The sequence below is a fragment of the Pteronotus mesoamericanus genome, unplaced genomic scaffold, assembly GCF_021234165.1.
Source record: "Pteronotus mesoamericanus isolate MK-2021 breed Mesoamerican mustached bat unplaced genomic scaffold, CSHL_Meso_final contig_75, whole genome shotgun sequence".
In the NCBI taxonomy this organism is placed as follows: Eukaryota; Metazoa; Chordata; class Mammalia; order Chiroptera; family Mormoopidae; genus Pteronotus; species Pteronotus mesoamericanus.
This window is the reverse complement of record NW_026555249.1, coordinates 11,494,363-11,510,865: the sequence shown is the minus strand read 5'-3', so window position 1 is coordinate 11,510,865 and position 16,503 is coordinate 11,494,363. Positions and strand designations below refer to the sequence as shown.

The following is a 16,503-nucleotide window of genomic DNA, read 5'->3' as shown; positions in this document are numbered from 1 at the left end:
CTCCGGAGGTTAAGGTCTGGGTCGTCAATGTTCACACTTGGTATGCTGTCTTTGGGGAGCCCAAGGAGGGAACCAGCTGGAGACCCTAAGAAGGAAGAGGAAAAAGACCGATATCTTCCTCTACATCATCAGGGCTTTGAAAATCGTGGTCCACGTGTGTGTGAGTTTGTGTTTGAAGTGGGTGCCTGTTCGTGAGAAACTTGGCTACCAAAGGGAGTGGACTCACCGAGATTTTAAATTGCTAAGTAGAGTGTAATAACGTCTCCAAGTTGATAATTTCCATGCTTGAAGACTATAAAGTCAACGGGATAAATTTGGGGATCTACTAGGCTTCATTAAATGCTGAGTGCATCAGGAAGCATCCCATGGACCAACTGGGAGACCTTCCCCAGGCGATGTACACAATGAAAAAGTTTTATAATGAACATGATGTGGCAGGAGAGTTATGTAGAAAAAAAAAAAAAAAAAAAAAAAAAAAAAAAAAGGAAGGAAAAAAGAAGAGGAGGATGAAAAGGAGAGAGGGAGGGGAGGAAGAACCCGCACAAACAACGTCAAGGTCAGGAAAATCCAGACCTGCCCTCTGGCTGGCGACGCTCAAAGGATTAAAATGCCAGGCTCCAAACGAAAGGGGCTGCTGGTTCGATTCCCGGTGGGCCCAGATGCTTGGGCTGTGGGGCCAGGTTCCCGGTGGGGGGCGCGCCAGAGGCGACCACACGAGGTTTCCCGCCCTTTCTCTAAAAGTAAATGAATAACAAATTTTAAAAATCCGTAGACCCAATGGAACACACACACAAGGGAGCAGAGAGCACGGAACGATCGTGCGGACAGAACAGCGCCGCGACGCACAAACCGCGCGCAGAACCAACCCTGCAGGGCAGGGGGAGCTGTTCGCCGCGCGGCGAGGAGAAGGCGACCAGTGGGTCTCGGTGAAATCGGCGCGCGGCGGTGTTTCCCATTGGGTCTATGTTCTATAATCTTTCTTCCAATTAAATAGTAAGTCATCTACATAATGGATATATATAAATAAGAAATGTTATATAGAACAAAAATAATAAAAATAACTATGAATAAATAATATTCTTAGACACAATTAAATTAACAAAAATAAATGCCTAAAATGGGAAATGTAACCATACAAAAAAGTTTCCAAAAGATATAATAAGTTATTAGAATAAGATGAAGAGAAATTCAAAAAATTATATATTGTAAATATTGAAAAATAAAAGGAGAGATCATATAAAGTGTATAATCATTACTTTTGATATATTACATTACCCTAATAGTTTAATTACATAGCACTACAGTTTTAATAACTCATCGTGCTGTTACGCGGCACAAGAGGTGATGTGGTGCTACAGAAAGGGTTCACCGGTCTCTCCCTCCACCGACGCCCCACCCACGGCTTCTGCCCCCCCAATCCGATCCTTGACAAGGCCGACCGCTCCGTGTTCGGAGCCTGGCGGTGCCCTTGGGCCGCGCCCTTGCTCGCCCCTGCAGGGATGTGCGTCTTGTGGCGGCTGCACCTCTGGGGACTCTGCCACGCCCTTGGCGCCGGCGCTGCTGCTCTTCTGGTTTCTCTCCGGCAACGCGGCCGCGCGCCGATTTCACCGAGACCCTGGTCGCCTTCTCCTCGCCGCGCGGCGAACGGCTCCCCCTGCCCTGCAGGGGCTGGTTCTGCGCGCGGTTTGCTGCCGCGGCGCTGTTCTGTCCGCACGATCGTTCCGTGCTCTCTGCTCCCTTTGTGTGTGTGTTCCATTGGGTCTACGGATTTTTAAAATTTGTTATTCATTTACTTTTAGAGAAAGGGCGGGAAACCTCAATGTGTGGTCGCCTCTGGCGCGCCCCCCAACCGGGAACCTGGCCCCACAGCCCAAGCATCTGGGCCCACCGGGAATCGAACCAGCAGCCCTTTCGTTTGGAGCCTGGCATTTAATCCTTTGAGTCACCAGCCAGGGCAGGTCTTCGGATTTTCCTGACCTTGACGTTGTTAGTGCAGGTTCTTCCTCCCTCCCTCTCTCCTTTCATCCTCCTCTTCTTTTTTCCTTCCTTTCTTTTTTTTTTTTTTTTTTGCTATAACTCTCCTGCCACATCATGTTCATTATAAAACTTTTTCATTGTGTACATCGCCTGGGCACATCCTCCCAGTTGGTCCATGGGATGCTTCCTGATGCACTCAGCATTTAATGAAGCCTATTAGATCCCCAAATTTATCCCGTTGACTTTATAGTCTTCAACCATGGAAATTATCAACTTGGAGACGTTATTACACTTACTTAGCAATTTAAAATCTCGGTGAGTCCACTCCCTTTGGTAGCCAGTTTCTCACAAACAGGCACACTTCAAACACAAACTCACACACACGTGGACCACGTTTTCAAAGCCCTGATGATGTAGAGGAAGATATCGGTCTTTTCCTCTTCCTTCTTAGGGTCTCCAGCTGGTTCCTCCTTGGGCTCCCCAAAGACAGCGTACCGTGTGAACATTGACGACCCAGACCTTAACCTCCGGAGGAATCAGGAGGCCTGTGGGAGCAGCTTTCAATCCCTGCATCTCTGAGAAAGCCCTACAGGGAGGCTCTCCCCACAGCAAAATAGGAGCTCCTGTGCTCAGTTTCCCTCGTTTTCTGGCCCGCTCACATCCTAGATGTTTCCTCGGCACGGGCCCTCCTACTCTGTTCCCTCTGATCCCCCGCAGCTATCATTCCCGACCTTGCTGGGTGCAGAAGGGTGGGGGCAGCGGCATCCAGGGCGGGGAGAGGGGTCCCTGCAGCCCTGGGATTCTCCCAGCTGCGCAGGGTTCCAGCTGCCACCCTACCGGGCACAGGGGCAAAGGCCAAGACCACCAAGGAGCGCCCCGCAGTGGGCAACATCCAACGTATTCACCGTGTTTGAACACCAAGGCCTGAACAGGATGGATCAGAACAGAGGCGGTTCCACTGGCAGGGAAGGTTTAAGTGCTGGGGCGGAAAAGTCCCACCGATGAGTGTCCAGCTCTTTCGATGAACGACGGTGCCGGGCCTGTAATTTCCCCCACGTTCCTCAGGGGGTTTGCAGACAAGGGAAAGGCACAGGCAGAAGGTGTCATCAGAAATGCTTCCATGAAGAAGCACGCAGCACCAGCACCGCTCAGGAAGAACGTCCGAGAGAGCTGCTGCCAACAGGGGGAGGTGGGTTAGCAGAACAGAGTGAATGAGCTGTACGCAAGAGGACGTGTTGACACAAGGAGACATGTCCATGACCCTGAGTTCCAGCGCCTCCTTAAACATACAGCAAAGATGACTGAGAGGAGCTCCAAATGCCAGCCAAGTGGTTTTGGTAGCCACTTGGGATACTTCTGAGACTTTCTCTTAGAGTCTACAGTATTCCCACGCTTTTAAAATGCTTTTATTAATTTATTTTTAGAGAAAGGCTAATGGAAAGACAAAGAGAGGGATAGAACATTCAATTTGTTGCCTCTGGCTCACACCCATAGGGGACCTGGCCTCTCATCCCGGGCTTGAGTCCTGACCAGAATGGAACCCCTGATTCTTCAGTCTTCACAAGAACACCCAACCCACTGAAGCAACCAGTTAGGCTGTGGCCTAGTTTTATAGTTTTTGTCTTTATTGTGGTATTGAGCCTTTGTGTATGCGCATCCCTCCAACCACACTGGAAATGTGACTTTTTCTCATTCTCAGAATAGCACACAGGGTAATGTCATTTGCCAGCCTCCCCCACCTAATAATCTCAGTCTACACAGAGTCAATATGTATTATTTCAGCCAAAGTTATTCCCTATTTTTTTTCTGAGCTCTAATTAAACTCTATCAGAAAAAAGTAAGAGTAACTCCAAATCATTTGTCATCTCTACATTATTTTCCTGCCTGGTCTCAGGACAAGAACGTGGAGCACTGAGTGTCCCTGCACCTGCCTAAGGAAGCACCCGCGGTGGGTCCCAAGGCCCACTCAGCGCCCACCCCAGAGGCTGTGTTTCGGTCTCTCTGCGCAGGAGGGACGTTTGCATGTCTATCAGCCACCAGGTGAGGCTAGTGTTGCAGTCCAGGCTTGGAGAGGGACTCCTGCTAAACTTCTGTAGGCCCGAACCTTTGTCTGTGACTCTTCTATATTTACTCCTCTAATTAAAAAAAAAAACAACAACTTTTTGTCATTCTGGTACAGTTGTCCCACGGTTTCCCCCACTTCCCTCCCCTGCCCAGCTTGCCCCACCCCCACAGCCAGGTCCCCCACCACTGTCCTTGTCCACGGGTCAGTCATTACTGTTTCCTGACCAGTCCCTCCCTCTTCTTCCCGCCATTTCCCCCCACCCCCACCCATGGCTGCTCTCATTCTGTTCTGTGTGTGTACGTCTCTAAAGATATTTATTTGAATTAATTCCTCAATGGTTACGATGATCAGACATATCTTTTACCCTTTCACATATCTTAGTCGTTTCTTCTACAGTGACTCAGAGCAATACTGAGAGAAGCAAGCCCAACGTACAGTTACAGCTGCTCTGACCAGCTTTTCCTCCACAGAGGTTTGGACATTAGGTTTGGAATCCTAATTCCTCGAACCTAAGAAGACAATCACGGCTGAGATGCTTCAGGATTTAACAGATCGCTAAGAGGAAAAGGCTCGTATTAAAATCATGCAGCAAGTCAGAACCGCCGACGTATATCTCCAAGGCGTGGCCTTGAGGCAAAGAGATGCCTCCTAGAATTAATTATACTTGTGTGTACCTTTGCCCGCTCCCTTGTTTTCAACCCTTAATGTGACCGGAAAGCAGCACAGAGCTGAGGGGTGTGATTGTGTTAACTATTTGACTGGATCACAGTTGCCTTTCCTCCCGGCAGTGAAGGGGTTCAGAACTAGCCTCCCCGCACTGTGCCTCTGTCGCTGTTTTGAGCTGAAGGCACCAAGCGTGGCAGATTCAGGGAGGACTGCGGCCTGTCCCTCGGCTCCCAACGAGCAGTGAAGGGCCCTGCGCAGGGTGGGGACCGGGTCTACCGTTGATCCGAATGGCCCACCTCTGTGGCAGGGCAGACGCCCCGCTGTCCCGGGAACAGCTCGCGGCCTTCCAAGCCCCAGCCCCCGCGCCCCTTCCTTCGCTCAGGGAGGAGCCAGAAGCCCCAGCGGCCTGGCTGGGCCTCTGAGGAGCACACCGTTCAGAGAGGAAGTCCCTCCTCAAGGAGAAGGAGCAAGCGCCATTGAGGGCGGCGCCCGAGGGCCTCCCGAGACGCGGAACCGGGCCCGGGGCCCCGACGCCGGGACCCCCAGAGCGCGGGGGTCCTCTCCCCGCCGAGCGGCGCGTGCGGCGCGGACGGCGCGCCCCGGGGCCCGGCCGGGGACGGCAGCCGGGCGGCGGCGGAGCCGCGGGTACGAGGGGGAAGCAGCGCAGGCCGCGCGGGCGCGGCGGGCCGGGCCCCAGACCGCGGCGGGCGCGCGCGCCGCGCCGCCGCCGCGGGGACCGAGAAAGGCCGAGGACGCGGCGCCCCCAGCGGCGCCGGGACCCAGCGAGGGGCCCGCGGCCGCCGCCGAGGTCCGTCCGGGAGCTTCCGCGGCCGGGGGGCGCTGCCCCCAGCGTCCGCGGACACTGGGGCTGAGCGGTGCGGTCGCCGGACGGCCGGGGGCCGCGCGTCCACAGAAAATGCAGCCCAGGCTGCAAATGCTCCGTGCGCGTACGTCACAGCGCCCGAACTCGTTTCTTGGAAATGACTTAGAACAGCGGAAAGTCCCTGCAGCGGAGCGAGGCTGTCGCTTTTGACCAATGCGCCGGCTTCTGGAATCCCCCGCGGTGCCGACCAATGGCTGCAAAGGTCAGCCCGCTCCTCCCCGTCCCCCTTCATAAGCTGGGCGACGGCCCGGCTGCCGGCTCGTCCCCCCGGAGCGGGGAGGCGCTCTGAGCTCTGTCCGGGCCCTGGGACGCGCAGAGGAGCCCCGCCGCCCCCGGGGCTGGTGAGTGACGGCGCCGGTGCCCCGGCCCAGCGCCCTCTCCGCTTCCCCGGGGCCCCGCTCTGGGGGGGCGAAGCTCGGCCGGCAGCTCCGCTGCGCTTGTGCGCAGTCTCTGCTTTTACTGAGCCATTCCTTCCTGAAGTTCCTTGGTAAGTCCTCCTTTCCGTTGAACCCCGAAGGGCCTTTGAAAAACAGGCTCTGTCTGCGTCCAGAGGCCTGAAGAAACCTGAGGGTGAAGGGGACGCGCGCGGTTTCCACCTGGGCCTCGCCTGGGACCGGGGTCTTAGGCCTTCGGGGACGTGGGCGAAGTTTGCAGAGTTTGGAATTGCAGTGGGCGCTGCGGGGAAACCTTCGGCTACTTAACGTAGTGCGCCTTCGGGCTGCCCTCAGAAACAGAGGGTCCCGGTCCCTCTGGGGGAACACAGAGCGCCTTCTTCTACTGGAATGAGGAGACTTTGAAAAGACTGAAGAGCTCCCAAAACTATATATATACATGTTTTATATATATATATATATATATTTTTTAATAATATATTATATAGCCCCCCCCCCCCGCGCCATTTATATGTTGAAGCCCTAGCGCCACCGTGGGATGCGCCTGGGGCCTAAGGACTTTGGGAGGTCATTGGGGTTAGATGAGGCCATGAGGGGGGGGGGCCTTCACCATGGGATTTTTGCCTCCTGGGAAGAGACACCGGAGAGCTCCCGCATCCCCTCTGCCCGCCCTGTGAGGAGGCCGCCGCCTGCCAGCCAGGGGGGGGCGCGCTGCCCGGAACCCGACCCCACTGCCCCCCACCCCGATCTCGGACCCCACCCGCAGCCTCCAGTACTGTGAGGAATAAATTCTGTGGCGTGTGCCCCTCAGTCCATGGTATGCTGTATGGCAGCCCAAGCAGACTAAGACAGACCCCTCCAGGATGACATTAAATAGCAAATACAAACACCATGGCCTGTCACAAAGGAGACCAGGGGAGAAAGCGTCCCAGCAGGTAGGCAAAGGGGTTTTGTTGTTCAAGAAGAGAAGGAAAAGGGACAGAGGTTTTTTCAGCAGTTTCTACATGTGGGTCTGGACTCTCCCTCCACTTCTCCTCCCAGGGGCGGGACAGAGTCTCAGAGGAAATAACATTGTTTGCAGAGGTTTACAGAAGCAGCGATGAGCTCAAAGGACAGATCCTATTGTAATTTGCACAATGAAAATATTGACTGTACAGAGAACAGGGATCTACGAACTCTTACAGTGCCTGAGGGTGAAATGGTTACTGAGCATCACAGCAAAAAAAAAAAAAAAACAAAAAAAAAAAAACCGGAATCCTTATGGCGCAGAATTTTAAGAATCTGTAGTGCAAAGCCGTAGCCACCTGAGCAGGGGACGTAGCTCATTCCAGCTCCCGGAGACCCAGTAGGGCCCCAGCTGTCCTTCTGAGGTTTATAGCACCAGACAGACACTGGCTGGCGTGTGAAATGAGGCTACAGTATCCCTTATCTGTCTGTCTGTGTATGTGTATCTGTCTATCTATGTGTATTATGTACCTGATACTTTAAAGGAGCTCTCTGTATTGGCTTAAAGAAAAGGAAGCCCTTGAATAACTTAAGTATGTGCTACACTCCAGAAACATAGAAACTAATTCAAATGTTTTCAAGTTCACAGGATGCGGAATGATCTTTAAAAAATAAAAATGAGTTTCCTTTTCCAGTGTAATCAAAGCAGGCTAGTTTTCCCAGCTGTCAGCACTCAATGGAACCCACACAGACGTTTCATTCCTGCCTGGGGTTACATGTTCTGTAAGCGTCTGTGTTCTCTACCTCACAGAATCTGTGAGCCGAAAGGAAAAAAAAAAATCCTTAAGGTGATAGCTAGCTGCTTAACGTCTAATCCTTCACTATCTATTAACTTACTTGTGACTAAAATAGATACAAGACAAAAATTTACAGTGTTAAATGATGCCCATTCATTGAACATAAAGGTCACTTTCAAAAAAGCTGATACACTGCAGCATTAACTGCTGCATTTAAGTTGATCTACTTTTGTCTTCCGAATTTTTTACAGACAAGGAAAGCGATTTAGTGCTAGTAGCGATCAAGACTTTTTCCACAATGATAACAATCCTGCTGTGAAAAGTATATGTCTCTGAAAATTATAAATCGTTACAATTTGTATTCCTAAATGTGCTTACCTGCTTACACCGTGCTAATATGTAACAGTTCACCATTACCACCTTCTCAGGTTCACAGGAGAGTAAAGATTACTCGTGGGTAAAATTTGTAATCAAAATGTAAAACTAAAACCAGTAAAATAAATGAGACTGAAGGGAGAGAACATAGGATAGAAAGTATGAGTGGAAGGGTCATGTGTTTTTAGATGAACAGTGTTCAAGGTATAGATGCATGAATTTTAGTTTTAAAAAAGAGAGAGAGAAGAATGTGTCGAACAATCAAATGGTTGTTCCAGAAATAAGAAGTGAGTCAAGTGCCAGTAAGTAAAAAGAAGTGTCATTAAGTAAAAGCGGGTATGTAAAAGTTTCATTAGAGTAAAGGAACCGAAGGTCAGCAGTGGCAGACAGCAAGGCGCAGTGTTAAGTACAATTGAGTGTCGGTGGGTAAAAGCCAGTTAATAAAAGTAAGTATTGCGAGCAGGAGGGAGGGAGGAAAGTGCAGCCAGAAGCGACGGGGCAGCGAGGAGGAAGAGGCAGTAACTTACGAGGGACTCTGAAGGCGCGTCGTGCATTTTTATTGGAAACCGAGAGCCGTTTTCGGCGCCGCCGCCGCGGCCTCAGGGCCCTCTCAGGTCCAGGCAGGGCCGGCAGCCGCCGGCGGCCGCGCGGCTCAGGGCGCGGGCGGCGCGGCGCACCCACCGCAGGCAGCCGGGGAGAGAGCGGCGCGGGCGCCCCGCAGCGGGGCCCGAAGGGGGGCGCTGTTCGGGAGGGCGCGCGCCGTCCTGGGTGTCGGCGGGCCGCGGGCCGGGTCCGGCGTCGGGCGGCAGGGCCCCGGGAAGCGGCTGGGACGCGGGGTCCTCGGCGGGCTCCGGCGCTCGGGCGGCGGCTGCTGGCGTCCCGCGTGTCCCCGTCCCGAGGCCCGGGCTGGGCGGCGTGGCGCTCGGCTCCGAGGGGCTCCGCGCTCCGCTGAGGACTCTGTAGCGGTCGTACACCGAGGGCAGGCGCCAACACGGACTGGAGAGCAGTCGCCCGTCGTCAGCGCCGCGGTGGCCCGAGGTCTCTCCCAGCGCCGGGTAGAGGGGCAGCGACCACGGCCCCGAGCCCTCGCAGAGGAGCACCGACGGAGGCCGCGGCTGCGGCGCCCGGTCTGCGGCCTCCCAAGCCGTCTTCGCAGCGGCGAGAAAGTGCGGATCCATCGCGGAGACCTCGGACCCGGGCGGCACCAGTGTCTGAGCTGAGGCGGGAGGCAAGGCCTGCAGCGGTGCCGGCAGCCCCGATATTTATGCACCCGCGGGGGGTGGGCGGAGGGAGGCCGGACGTGGAAAACCCGGGTATTCAAAGCGGTTTTATCCTCCACGGACCGATCAAGAGAGTCGGTGTACCCAACTTAAATACGAGAAAATGAGCACAGAGCAGGGAACGATCATTCAGAGAGAACGGTACACAGAACGGGCAGGCCGGTTTACAAAACGATTTGCAGAACGATGCACAAATCTCCGTGTAGAACGATTTACAGAACCATGTACAGAACGATTTACAAAATTTTATAAAGAACTATTTACAAAACTAATTCAACGATTTACAGAACGATTTACAAAACTTTCTCCAGAACCATTTCCATAACTGTTTACAGAACCATTTATGAAACTGCATACAGAACGATTTTCAAAACGATACAGAGAGCGATTTACAAAACTGTATACAGAACGAGTTACAGAAAGATTTCCAAAACGTTTTACAGAACGATTTACAAAACGTACAAATCATTATAGAGAACGATAATTTTGTAAATCTTCTGTATAAAGATTTCTACTTCGTTCTGCGTAACGTTTTGTAAATCGTTCTATATAAGGTTTTGTAGAGTGTTCTGTTTAAGATTTTGTAAATCGTTCTGTATAACGTTCTGCAAATCGTTCTGTGTAAAGTTTTGTAAATCGTTCTGTATAACGTTTTGTAAATCGTTCCTTATAAAGTTCTGTAAATCGTTCCGTATAACGTTCTGTAAATCGTTCTGTATAACGTTCTGTAAATCGTTCTGTATAACGTTCTGTAAATCGTTCTGTATAAAGTTTTGTAAATGATTCTGTATAAAGTTCTGCAAATCGTTCCGTATAACGTTCTGCAAATCGTCCCGTATAACGTTCTGTAAATCGTTCCGTATAACGTTCTGTAAATCGTTCCGTATAACGTTTTGTAAATCGTTCCGTATAACGTTCTGCAAATCGTTCCGTATAACGTTCTGTAAATCGTTCCGTATAACGTTCTGTAAATCGTTCCGTATAACGTTCTGTAAATCGTTCCGTATAACGTTCTGTAAATCGTTCCGTATAACGTTCTGTAAATCGTTCTGTATAACGTTCTGTAAATCGTTCCGTATAACGTTCTGCAAATCGTTCCGTATAACGTTCTGCAAATCGTTCCGTGTAACGTTCTGCAAATCGTTCCGTATAACGTTCTGTAAATCGTTCTGTATAACGTTCTGTAAATCGTTCCGTATAACGTTCTGCAAATCGTTCCGTGTAACGTTCTGCAAATCGTTCCGTGTAATTGCATGTAACGTTCTGTAAATCGTTCCGTATAACGTTCTGCAAATCGTTCCGTATAACGTTCTGTAAATCGTTCCGTATAACGTTCTGTAAATCGTTCCGTATAACGTTCTGTAAATCGTTCCGTATAACGTTCTGCAAATCGTCCCGTATAACGTTCTGTAAATCGTTCCGTATAACGTTCTGTAAATCGTTCCGTATAACGTTCTGTAAATCGTTCCGTATAACGTTCTGTAAATCGTTCTGTATAACGTTCTGTAAATGGTTCTGTATAACGTTCTGCAAATCGTTCCGTGTAACGTTCTGCAAATCGTTCCGTGTAACGTTCTGCAAATCGTTCCGTGTAACGTTCTGCAAATCGTTCCGTGTAACGTTCTGCAAATCGTTCCGTATAACGTTCTGCAAATCGTCCCGTATAACGTTCTGTAAATCGTTCCGTATAACGTTCTGTAAATCGTTCCGTATAACGTTCTGTAAATCGTCCCGTATAACGTTCTGCAAATCGTCCCGTATAACGTTCTGTAAATCGTTCCGTATAACGTTCTGTAAATCGTTCCGTATAACGTTCTGTAAATCGTTCTGTATAACGTTCTGTAAATGATTCTGTATAACGTTCTGCAAATCGTTCCGTGTAACGTTCTGCAAATCGTTCCGTGTAACGTTCTGCAAATCGTTCCGTGTAACGTTCTGTAAATCGTTCTGTATAACGTTCTGTAAATGATTCTGTATAACGTTCTGCAAATCGTTCCGTGTAACGTTCTGCAAATCGTTCCGTGTAACGTTCTGTAAATCGTTCCGTATAACGTTCTGTAAATCGTTCCGTATAACGTTCTGTAAATCGTTCTGTATAACGTTCTGTAAATGATTCTGTATAACGTTCTGCAAATCGATCCGTATAACTTTCTGCAAATCGATCCGTATAACGTTCTGTAAATCGTTCCGTATAACGTTCTGCAAATCGTTCCGTATAACGTTCTGCAAATCGTTCCGTGTAACGTTCTGTAAATGGTTCCGTATAACGTTCTGCAAATCGTTCCGTATAACGTTCTGCAAATCGTTCCGTGTAACGTTCTGCAAATCGTTCCGTATAACGTTCTGTAAATCGTTCTGTATAACGTTCTGTAAATGATTCTGTATAACGTTCTGCAAATCGTTCCGTATAACGTTCTGTAAATCGTTCCGTATAACGTTCTGTAAATGATTCTGTATAACGTTCTGCAAATCGTTCTGTATAACGTTTTGTAAATCGTTCTGTGTAAAGTTTTGTAAATCGTTCTGTGTGTGGTTTTGTAAATCGTTATGTATAAAGATCTGCAAATCGTTCTGTGTAAAGTTTTGTAAATGATTCTGCATAAGGTTTTGTAAAAAGTTCCGTAAATCGTTGTTTATAAAGTTTTGTAAATTTTTCTGTTAATCGTTCTATGTATAGTTTTGTAAATCGTTCTGCAAGTCGTTCTGTATAAAGTTCTGTAAGTTGTTCTGTATAAAGTTTTGTAAATCGTTCTGTGTAAAGTTTTGTAAATCGTTCTGTATAACGTTTTGTAAATCGTTCCGTATAAAGTTCTGTAAATCGTTCTGTAAAAAGTTTTGTAAAACGTTCTGTAAATCGTTCTGTATAAAGTTTTGTAAATTTTTCTGTAAATCGTTCTATGCATAATTTTTTAAATCGTTCTGTATAAAATTCTGTATAAAGTTCTGTTAATCGTTCTGTATGAAGTTTTGTAAATCGTTCTGTGTAAAGTTCTGTAAATCGTTCTGCATAAAGTTCTGTAAATCGTTCTGTATAAAGTTCTGTAAATCGTTCTGCATAAAGTTCTGTAAATGTAAATGTTCTGTATAAATCGTCTTCTGTATGAAGTTTTGTAAATCGTTCTGTGTAAAGTTCTGTAAATCGTTCTGTATAAAGTTTTGTAAATCGTTTTGTGTAAAGTTTTGTAAATCGTTCTGCATAAAGTTCTGTAAATCGTTCTGTATAAAGTTCTGTAAATCGTTCCGCATAAAGTTCTGTAAGTCTTGCATAAAGTTTATCGTTCTGTATAAAGTTTTGTAAATCGTTCTGTATAAAGTTTTATAAATCGTTCTGCAAATTGTTTTGTGTTGAGTTTTGTAAATCGTTCTGTATATAGCTTTGTAAATCGTTGTGTATAAAGTTTTGTAAGTCGTTCTGTATAAACTTTTGTACATCATTCTGCAAGTTGTTTTGTGTTGTAAATCGTTCTGTAGATTGTTCTGTATATAGATTTGTAACTTGTTTTGGATAAGTTTTGTAAATCATTGTGTAAATCATTCTGTACATAGTTTGGTAAATCGTTCCGTATAAAATTTTGTAAGTCGTTCTGTAAATCGTTCATTTAAACAGTAGGGTTCACAAAACTTTATACAGAACTATTTACAAAACTGTATACAGAACGATTTATAGAATGGTTTTCAAAACTTTAAATGGAACATTTACAAAGCTTTATACAGAGGGATTTACAGAATGAATACAAAACTTTATACAGAACGACATCCAAAACTGTATACAGAACGATTTAAAAAACGATATACAAAACTTTATACGGAACAATTTACAAAACTTTATATAGAACGATTTACAAAACTTTATACAGAACTATTTACAAAACCATATACAGAACGGTTTATAGAATGATTTTCAAAACTTTAAATAGAACAACTTTAAAAACTTTATACAAAACGATTTACAGAACAGTTTACAAAATTTTATACAGAATGATTTACAGAACTTCATACAGAACGATTTACAAAAGTATATACAGAGCGATTTCTAAACCTTTATACAGAACAATATTCAGAATGGTTTACAGAACAATATACAGAATGATTGGTAGACCGATATACAGAGAAATTTTCAGGATGATTTACAGATCTATGTACAGGACGAATTACAATACTATATACAGAAAGATTTACAAAAGCGTGTACAGAACGGTATAAAGAACCATTGCAGAACGGTTTATAGAACGGTATGGAGAGAGTTTCAGAACGATTTACAGAACGATGTACAGAAGTGTATTCACAGCAGGCAGAAGGCTATACGTCGCGGCGCAGAGAGCCAACGGCGGTGCCGTCGCCAAGGACGAGTGTCCCTCAGGGGCGAACGAGCGCGCTGCCGGAGACCACGGCCAGGCTCCGATCACGGAGCGGTCGGCGTTGCCAAACATCGGGGGGAGTGGAACCACGGGTGCTCCGTGGAAAAAACTTTGTCCCTGTGAGACCGACATAAAAAGCACCATGAGTTATTTCATACTACAGGAATGTGTAATTAAACTCCTATGTGATATATCATTCTAACCTATGATCTTTTATTTTTGACTAATTAAATTTTTATTTTACGATTTCTGTTGACTATTTCTTCATCTTTTGTTATTTATATTGTTTAGTATATATTTATAACCTTATTTTCTTATTGTCACATATTTTAGCCCCGTTATTTTTATTCATTTTTCATTTAATTATTTTTGTGAATATTTTTTGTTTCTACATTTATTTTTATTATTTTATTTATATAAAGTATATATTATTTAAATATTTTGTTACATGGGTGATTAATTTATAGAACGATATCTAAAAAATTTATATTTTACTTATGTATATAAATGATTTTAAATTGTATTTTTAAGTATTTAATTTTAGATGATTTATTTAATGTATTTTTAAGTTAACACATTATTTGATGATATTGCAGTATAATGATTTTATATTTTTTAAAATTTATTTTAAAATATATTTTATAGTGAATTATTTAATATTAAATTTTATATTACTTAGTTTAATATGTTCTTTTTCATTAATAAATGATAATCTCTACGTGTTTTATTAATTTTATTTATGATATGCTTTGAGTTTTGAAATTTATATTTTTTACTCTTTGATTTTTAAATTGATTTATTGATAATAAGTTAAAAATATTTTAGCCTTACAGTCTTTAAATACTAATTAATTTTATTTACTATTTATTTTAGTTACTTTTATTATTAATGAAATTTTGTTTTATATTACGTATAATACCTTTATAATCTAACACTACGGTAAGTATTACTTTATATAATGTTTAAAGTATTATAATAAATTACAGTTTTAAATGTTAAATATATTTTATCAATTTTTTTATTTTAAAATGTTTTTAATTGCAGTATTTCCGAACTATAATATCAGTACCTTAGAATTTTATATTTTTTATTTCATTTTTCAACTTTAAAATTTAAATATTTTGAACAACTTTTAAAAGACGTTATTTATTTTTAGAGAGGGGATGAGAGGGAGAAAGAGAGGAAGGACATCACTGTGTGGTTGCCTCTCGCTCGCCTCCTACTGGCGTCCTGGCCCGCAACGCAGGCGGGTGCCCTGAGTGGGAATGGAACCAGTGACCCTTTGGTTCGCAGGCAGGCACTCAATCCACTGAGCCACACCAGCCAGGGCTAACATTTAAATACTTTATGTTCATTAATTTTTACTTATACCTTTATTTTCACTTTATTTTCTTTTTGTATGTATTTAATTTTTAAGTATCAAAAGAAATATTTGAAACTTTTACCACATTAATTTTAAGCTGTTTTATGTAAAGACATTTATATCTGTTATCAATTATTTTATTATCGCAATATTTAAATTTTTTATTCTATTTTATTTTTCTTTTTTAGGGAAATGTGGTAAAGCGATTTTCAAACTGTCACTGCATCTGGACCGATAGCACAGCTGGGCAGAGCGCCGCCCCGGTGTGTCCTGGCTGTGCGGACACCCCGCCCACTCCCCCCCCCCCCCCGTCAGGGCGCGTCAGGAATGACCCAATGGCCTGGGCGCGGTGGCTCGGCCGGTTGGAGTGTCTCGGCGCACGCGACGACGATTGCAGGTTCCCTCGGCTCAAGGCGCTTACCTAGGTTTTGGGTTTGATCCCCTCCCCCCGCTCCCTGTGGGGCGCGTACAGGAGGCAAATGGTAGGAGTTTCTCTCACCCCTCTCTCTTCCTCCCTGCCTTTTTCTCTCTCTCTTCCCCCCTTTCCTCTTTTTAAAATCAATTCTAAAAGGTATCTCCGGGTGAAGATTAACGAGAAAAAGAATCCACGGATGAATACGTCTATAAGTGGAACAAGAAATCTGTATTTTTCTCTCTGTAAATTTAATTTTTAAATAAATCGTTATTAAAGTATAATTTTAAAGGTTATATTACATTTCAACTTCAAAGTTCATTCATACTTTAATTACACTATTTTCCAATTTTACATTAAATTAATTGTGTGTACTTTATTTTTAATTTAACTTATTTTTAACTACATTTAATTAAATTTTATTTATTGAGTTTAGTATGACACTCCATTTAAAAAATTTAATAAGTATCTCCATTTTTATATTTGTTTGTACTTATTTAGAAGTTTAGCGCTGAGCCCTGTGACTCCGTTGGGTGGCGACCTCCTGAAATGCCACGGGGTCGCTCACTGGGCTCCTGGTCACGGCAGATGCCTCGCTGGCTCGCGGTTCAGTCCCAGGTCCCGGCTGCACAAGAGGCAACCGACCGAAGTTTCTCTCGCATGTCGATGTTCCTCTCCCTCTCTTTCTCCCTCCCTTCCCCTCTCTCTAAAGATAAATTAAGAAAATTTTTTCTAAAAACAAAAATACAAGTTGAACAGCTGAACAATATTTTTGAAATTTCGTTTTACTCTGCAACATTTCTAATACATTTCATAGTGGACTAGCTAATCTACTTATTATTTTTATCAGAGTTTTATTAATAAATAATTACAATAAATATTTTAAAAATTGAGTGGTAAATAAAACAAAAGGAAAAACTAACAAAAGCAAATGAAAAGCAAAACAATTCTAAAGTGTTATACATCTAAAGGTATCTTAAAATGTAAAAT

At 45.0% G+C, this 16,503-nt stretch overlaps 1 long non-coding RNA gene across 1 annotated transcript; it reads left to right on the top strand.

Annotated features, from left to right (window-relative positions):
* The first annotated feature begins 5,896 nt into the window (after positions 1 to 5,896).
* On the top strand, positions 5,897 to 16,271 carry LOC129079055 (uncharacterized). Its single transcript, XR_008530035.1, has 3 exons — positions 5,897 to 6,078; positions 15,290 to 15,583; positions 16,015 to 16,271. It is a non-coding gene; the product is annotated as an uncharacterized LOC129079055 (long non-coding RNA).
* The last annotated feature ends 232 nt before the right edge of the window (positions 16,272 to 16,503 follow it).